Here is an 8,149-nt window from a genome sequence, read left to right on the forward strand (position 1 = left end):
CCAATATCTAAATTGTTGATGAAGATATTGAAAAGAGCCGGTTCCAAAACAGACCCCTGTGGAACCCCACTTGTTATGCCTTTCCAGCAGAATTGTGAACCATTAATAACTACTCTCTGAGTACGGTTATCAAGCCAGTTATGCACCCACCTTATAGTAGCCCCATCTAAGTTGTATTTACCTAGTTTATTGATAAGAATATCATGCGAGACCATATCAAACGCCTTACTAAACTCTTGGTATACCACATCCACCGCTTCTCCCTTATCCACAAGACTCGTTATCCTATTAAAGAAAGCTATCGGATTGGTTTGACATGATTTGTTCTTTACAAATCCATGCTGGCTGTTCCCTATCACCTTGTCACTTTCCAAGTGTTTACAGATGATTTCCTTACTTACTTGCTCCATTATCGTCCCTGGCACAGAAGTTAAACTAACTGGTCTGTAGTTTCCTGGGTTGTTCTTATTTCCCTTTTTATAGATGGGCACTATATTTGCCCTTTTCCAGTCCTCTGGAATCTCTTCTGTCTCCCATGATTTTCCAAAGATGATAGCTAGAGGCTCAGATACCTCCTCTATCAGCTCCTTGAGTATTCTAGGATGCATTTCATCAGGCCCTGGTGACTTGCAGGCATCTAACTTTTATATGTGATTTTTAACTTGTTCTTTTTTAATTTTACCTTCTAAAACCCCCTTTCCACTAACATTCACTATGTTAGGCATTCCTACAGACTTCTTGGTGAAGACAAAAACAAAGAAGTCATTGAACATCTCTGCCATTTCCAAGTTTCCTGTTACTGTTTCTCCCTCTTCGTTGACCAGTGGGCCTACCCTCTCCTTGGTCTTCCTCTTCTAATGTATTTATAAAACGTCTTCTTGTTTCCCTTTATTTCCGTAGCTAGCTTGAGTTCATTCTATGCTCTTTCTAATCTTTGAGCTCTTTCTAATCTTGCCCCTGCATTCCTGTGCTGTTTGCCTATATTGTCAATAGAATATAGGTTCCTAAGTCCCTTACATGGTTTAACAAATTTTAGCCCAGAGCCAAATTCTGTTCCCATTGAAGTCTGTAAAATCAGTGGCAAAATGCCAAGGAGGAGCAATGTTTTAAATCGTATTGATTTCCCTTTTTTCCTGGAAGGATAAAGGAATATTGCTTAATTTTGCTAACTGTTTTACTGGAATGCTAAGTATTATCAGGTAAGCGGAAGCAGCCATTGTTTAAAAGGAAAGCCGTCTTTGTTTGTAGCTCATGGCGTTTCTTCCTTTATCTTTTGCTAAGATTGGTCAGCTTATGGTGTGAATTGTTTAAGCAATACACATATAATCTTTAGAAGGACGTTCTGTTCCTTAATCCCAGATATACAAAGTAGTATGCATACTTAATACCTGCTACAACCTGTTAATGGAGTGTGGAAACAACCCTGAAGGATAAGACACACTTTATTACATAATTTACATTTTGGCCAAGAAAACATTGATCCTATTATACAGGTTTTAATAAAGTCAAGATTTATTTGATTGTATGATAGTATCTTCATTCCAGTTGCTGCTTCAGCATGCCAAGTTCTGTATCACGGTTGTTTTGAACTTCTTATTTTCTTGGACTTTTTCTTTTCAATTTTATTTTTTGGAACAGACTGGGAGGTGGCTTATGTTGGTTATTTTTTTGTTCTCCCCATTCTCCCAATTCTGATTATGAAGGGGAATTTCAATACAACCATTAACAAGTGATTAGAATGAAAGTAGATCAGCAATAAATGCTCAGGGCTTGTATTTGCTACAAAGTTATAACTCATAACCATGACCAGATAATTCCTCATGAATACAGCCCTTTATTTCCTGTCACAGTACTTGCAAATAATACAAAAAATATTTTAAAAGCCCTTAACTTGAGCGTGCTAGTGATTTTAACTCATGTTAAATATATTAGCTCTAAGCTAATATTCAGGTTAGTACAGCTCATCAGCTGTTAACATGACCACTGTAGTGTGGATATAGACTAGTTTTCAAGTGCCACTAATCCTCCAGTGTCTTCCCACAATTCCCCTCATGTGTCCAGAAAGGACAGAAAAGTTCTTCCACAATTCACTTGGAAATAATTCAGAGTGGTTTAGTTCAGTGTTTCTCAACCTTTTTTTTATAAAGTACCCCTTTTTAAAAAAAAATTATAAGTACCCCCAGTACCTACAGCTTGCAGACACAAAATGTTTTTCTACCATTGCAACACACTTGTTTAAATAACTTAATCATTGCTGGGCAGGCAATAAAATTTTTGGGTGTAAAAAGTACAAAAATAATAAAACACTGTAAAACTTGAAACAAAAATTCAATTTTCTCCAAATTCCAGTTGTGTTGACATACCCCCCCAGACTTCTCTCAAGTACCTCTAAGGGCACTCGTACCACTGATTAAGAAACAGTGGGTTAGTTTACTGCAGCATAAAGAACTCTGCAACATACCCCCAAATGTCTTAGCACCCTCCATGAGTGAGTGCAGCATCAGTGTGGATACAGTGTGGATACACAAGAGTTATTTTGTATTGTGTATGCTCTCGAGGTAGGCTACCTTAAGAGAAATAATACCAGGTCAGATACCTGGAATTAACTTTGCAGTGAAGACGTACCCTTAGTTCAACAGTAGGTTGAAAAAATGATCCTTTTGACATTCCATTAGTGTTCATAGCCATTACTAGAAGGTTATATTTTTGTTCTGGAGGGATTTGTGGGACCTGATCATCAGCACCCAAGTGTATTCTGCTTCTACTCTGAACAGTAGTGAGTTTTATTATGTTTTCTTTAGCAACTGATTTTGGAGCAAGTATCTTGCTGGAAATAGTTTTCCGAGGGGTAGCTGTATTAGTCTGTTTCAGCAAGAGCAAAAAGCAGTCTTGTGGCACCTTAAAGGCTAACACATTTTTTAGGGCATAAGCTTTTGTGGGCTGCAGCTCACTTCATCAGATGCATGAAGTGGAAGCTCCAAGTTGTTTAGACTGGAAATAGTGAATGAACAGCACCGAAAACCTTAATAGTCCATTGAATATTTTCTGTATTACAAAATGTCTGAAATCTCGTTATATTTATGAATCCTTTATTTGACTTCATGCTTTTCAAACTATTTCACTATACTCAGTCATATTGTTCATTTTATTTATAGATTTTATTTAGTTATTATGGGGTGGGGTTGTGTCTTAAGATACTAGCAAAAAAAAAAAAAACCCTAACCCTCCACCACACACATATTAAACTACGTATAGGATCAGGATTAAAGTGCTTTAAAAAGGGGAATCTTTGATATAGCCCATCTGCTACTATGGTCACGTAAAGACTATAAGGCTCGATTTCTCCTTCCTGTCCACAACTAAGACCATAAGGGAAGGAAACAAAATTCTGAGGGAAGCCTCATGCATTTTACCTCATACTGTTTTGTGGAGGGTAGTAACTTGTCCCTCTTGGAATGAGAAGAGGGTTGCCAGTCGAAATGGTCAGGGCAGTGTGTGCGTGTGTATTACACCCAAGTCTTCAACTGCTGAGATGCAAAGTCTCGTTGCAGTGGGCAGCCTAGGAGGCTGGAGGGTGCCCCGAAAAATAGTTTAACGTCTGTGACTTTACTTCTAGGACCGGGGTCCCATCGCAGAGGGCAGCCAACAGGCTCTCAGACGCCCCGAGTTTATAGGAAGAGCTTATTACACCTCAGATTTTAGCTGCTAGGATACAGAAATCCCTTCGCAGCGGGCAGCCTGGGGAGGCCCCAACGGATCTGTCCCCTGGAAGCGACATGATCCAAAACGCCCAAGCTCTTCCCATACCTGTCCCTTTTGACTGGCTGAAGTTCTTTTGTTTGTGTTCGGTTCGGATACAACAGCACGGGTTCAAGTCAGAAGCTTGACACGCACTGGCTTATTTATAGGAGAAAGAAAGAGAAAAGAAATAAAGAAACTTGGTTCAATATATATATATTTATAAGTGAATGAGGGCACTCCACTTATTCCCAAAGTTTATAGCTAAATCACCTTACCAAACCAAAGGTGATTTACAATAGAAATGAAGCAGCTTGACTTAAGAAAACTATAATAAAGTAACTAAACTTACAACAGAGTGACAATTAGAGTGTACACATAAAGAAAACACATTGCAGGTACAATTCTCACCCCTGCGTTCCAGACTTGGCCTGGCCAGCGTCTTTCTCTCAATCCCTCGGGAAGAAGTAGGGCGAGGTTGGGCGTCCCACGGACCTCGGGAGACAATTAATACCTGCCAGCAGGTGTAGGTGATTGGAGCTCAAATGGGGTGGGCAACTAAACCCTCTTTATACCCCTTTGGTCAAATGGGCTTCTTCCTGATCTCAAGTGGCCAATTAGGAAAAATGGCTTTGAACGCCAAGTTTCCCACGAAGGGTGCAAAGCATAATTCACACCTGGGAAGATGCAGACAATGGGCACCTCTGGTATGTGATGGGCGAAGATTCCTCTCCTGAGACAGTGCAGGCATGTCAATTACTGATACTAGCCATCACGGCGACGGGAGGCCTCCCAGTCGTCAGCTAGCCCATTTACTGTCTGGTTTCTGTTTATGGTAGAGTCAGGGACAGGCACCACACCTGCGTTCCAAGGGCATCAAAGGCTGACTGCCTTTCTCTTGCTCTTTGGGGAGGGGGGAACAAGATGGGGTTCATGTGTGGCTACAAGGGTTCAGCCCTAGAAAGTTCAGGGGGTCCAGTGGAGCCTCAGGCTAGCAGTGAAGAGGCCTAGTGCCTCAGCACCAGTTCCAGAACCTTCTGCTTTGCTCTCTGACTCTGTGCCATCCCTGAACTACATCCTGCAGTGATCTTCTGTGGCTCTGCATACAGAGGACCCACAAAGGGCCTGTGGCATATTGAGCTTGAAGCACTGGCAGCTCGGAAAGCCATCTTTTACCTGTAAAATGAACAAAATGGTATGGATAGCACCACTAAGCTGACAACAACAAAAAGAGAGAGGAAAGCCCATTATATTTTTACAGGCATTTTTTCAGAATGGAACAGCACTCTAAACATTTTGAAGATAGAGGGTGCAATTTTATTACCTGTCATGAAACATCACCCATTTTTGTTTAAAAGCCAAGGTATGCTGGTAAGACACATTCCAGAGAGATCAGGCAACATAAATCCCCAGAGAAGCCATATGTAAGTAAAACTAAGGTTACGGAAACTTGCCACAGCAGAGGTCTCAAGATTAACAGATATAAGCAGGGGCTAAACTACTGCTTGCTATCAGCCAGCTAAAAGGAGTGAGCTGCCATGGAGGTGGGGGTGCTCACTCAAATTGTTTAGCTCTGCAAGATAATTAACTGTTAACTGTTGATATGTAAGTACAGCTCATGCCAGGAGGGGGAAGGAATTTGAGGTGTGGTTATGTAAATCCAATTCAGCCAGGGCTGACGGAGGATCAGTGTTGGACTGGAATGTGATGTATTGTAACTAATTTGGGGCTGTTGTGGGGGTCACAAACCATGCTACCCCTAAATGTAGGAACTGTAAAATATGACACCAGTGCTTGCAGGAGAGACACCATCATGGTAAGAGGTCTCAGAGGAACAAGCATCCCCTCTTCCAGAGTTGAGTGAATGGAGTTGGGGAGGGTGGAAGACTTGAGTCAGCCTGCTTCATGCCTGCCAGGTGTGAGCTGTAAGACTGGCTCAACCTCCCTCTTTCCCCCTTGTTTTAAAGATAGACCTAAAGCAGACTCTATGAGGAGTCTTTTTGCTAGTCCAATGGAAGCTGGAATCTTTTGCCAGCCTAGGTGGTGGCTAAAGAGTTGAAATCACTAAGAGCTGAAGTCACTGGTTTGGCCTGGAGCCAGACCCACTGCAGCCAGAGGAGTGGCTGGCGGGATCGGGCAGCTGGTAGGAGCAGTGGCAGGCAGCCTGCGGAGCGGCTGGCAGGATCATCTAGTGGGCGGCCGGTAGGAGTGGCGGCAGGTGGCCAGCAGAGCGGCAGGCAGCCAGCGGAGCGGCAGGCGGCCAGTGGAGCGGCAGGCAGGAACGATCAGCAGACGGCCGGTAGGAGTAGCAGCAGGCGTCCAGAAGAGCAGCTGGTGGGAATGACTGATGGGCAGCAGTGGCAGCACACAGGTGGAATCACATCAGGCTCTATGAAGGAAATCATCAAGGTTATGTGTCTGGGTCTGCACAGACTGGACAGAGCTGTAAGTGGGGTGTTTGAAGTGAGGTATGGAGAAAGTTTGGGTAAGTGGATGGAACCCTTACCTTGTTGGACTAGTGAACCTGAGAGGCCAAGGACATTGCTCAATCCATTTGAGCTGGGACAGTTACTCATGGGGAGTTATGAACTCTGTTCATGGTATTTTCCCAAGTTAATACCATGTGATTTCTCTCTCTATCTTTCATTAAAAGTTTCTTTCTACACTCAGACTAAGTGCTTGAGAGTGTGGAAGCATTGCCTCTCAGAGGCACCCAGGGGTGTGAATTTCCCAGGCTACTGGGTGGGGGGCTGGAGCCGGTTGTGTGAGATGGACCCCTAGATATTGAACCTGACCCTGGTTGCTGCCGGCCCTACCCAGCAGAGAGGTTACACAAAAAACCCACATCAAAGATTAAATGTTTCTACGCATTACAGTAACACATGCTCAGGAGTAGTGTTTGTATCACAGATCACAAGAATATCAGACAAGTACATCATATATGGAAAGCTGCTGAAAAAGATTAATCCCATCTTTACTTAAGAAAGTCTGAGCCACATAGAGTCACACAAAAACAAACAACAACAAAACTTGAAGGATACACAGCTGGAATCTCCATGCTAAGAGCAATTATGTATCTAATCCACATAAAATTCAGCGTATAGCCATGTTTGCTTGTAATAACCGGATCTAGTTCTGATCTCACTTACACCACGTAAATAAGGAGTAATTCCCTGGAGGTTGACGGAGAAGTTCTGGGGTAGAACTGTTGGAAATAAAATAAGCTCTATGAATATGAATCTGTTTAGCTGTCATGAGGAGAATCAGATTCTGTAATACTGAAGAGTTAATCATCTCCCGTTAACAGTCTTCAGAATGGTTACAGTATCCTACTGCTATTACAACAGCAGCTTTTTCAGCATGCATCCCATGTCACAAACTGTATCTTATGAAGTTGGGCAGAGAGGAGATCCACTAATAAGCAGACTGAACATTTTCCAAGGTTTTTTTCCCAGGAAAAATAGTTTTTGTTTTGTTGAATTAGCCATTTCCTGGAAACATTTGGGAGAAGCCTTCATGCAAAAAAATGTAAGTTTTGAAGTGTTTTAGTTTTCAGAATCCAGCACATTTAAATAGCTCGAGACCTTTGAGCCCAAGTTAGCCATGGACATTTAATTGCAGTGTAGACATCCACTAAGGGACCCTCACTAGATACACTCTCCCAGTTTGAGAACAAGCTATTGATAACAATCCACTTTATTAGTAATTTATTCTAGACCACATTTCCTTAATTTGCTTATGAAAATGTCATGCAGGACTTTGTCAAAAACCTTACTAAAATAAAGATATATGAAGCCATCTTTATCCATTAGGCCAAAACTCCTGTCACAGAAGGAAACTTGGTTGGTTGGACATGATTTATCCTTCATAAAAAATGCTGGTTATTCTTTATAATCCTATTATCATATATGGTCTCACAAATTGATTTTTTTTAAATAATTTGTTTCAGTAACTGTCCAGGTTTCAAAGGTAGGCCTACTGATCTAAAGGTCCCTGGCTCCTTTTTGTTCCCCCTTTAAAGTTAGGTACTATATTTTGCCATTATCTAGACTTCTGGGCTGTGTCTACACTGGCATGAATTTCCGGAAATGCTTAAAACGGAGTACTATTCTGTTTTCAGTTTTTCCGGAAAAGGAGCGTCTACATTGGCAGGATGCTTTTCCGGAAAAGCCCTTTTTCCGGAAAAGCGTCTATGGCCAATGTAGACGCGCTTTTCTGGAAAAGAGCCCCGATCGCCATTTTCGCGATCGGGGCTTTTTTCCGGAAAAGACTACTGGGCTGTCTACACTGGCCCTTTTCCGGAACAGTGTTCCGGAATAAGGACTTATGCCCGAGCGGGAGCAGAATAGTTTTTCCGGAATAGCGGCTGATTTTGTACAGTAGAGCATCGTTGCTTTTCCGGAAATTCAAG

This window comes from Pelodiscus sinensis, chromosome 1 (genome assembly GCF_049634645.1).
Source record: "Pelodiscus sinensis isolate JC-2024 chromosome 1, ASM4963464v1, whole genome shotgun sequence".
Classification (NCBI taxonomy): domain Eukaryota; kingdom Metazoa; phylum Chordata; order Testudines; family Trionychidae; genus Pelodiscus; species Pelodiscus sinensis.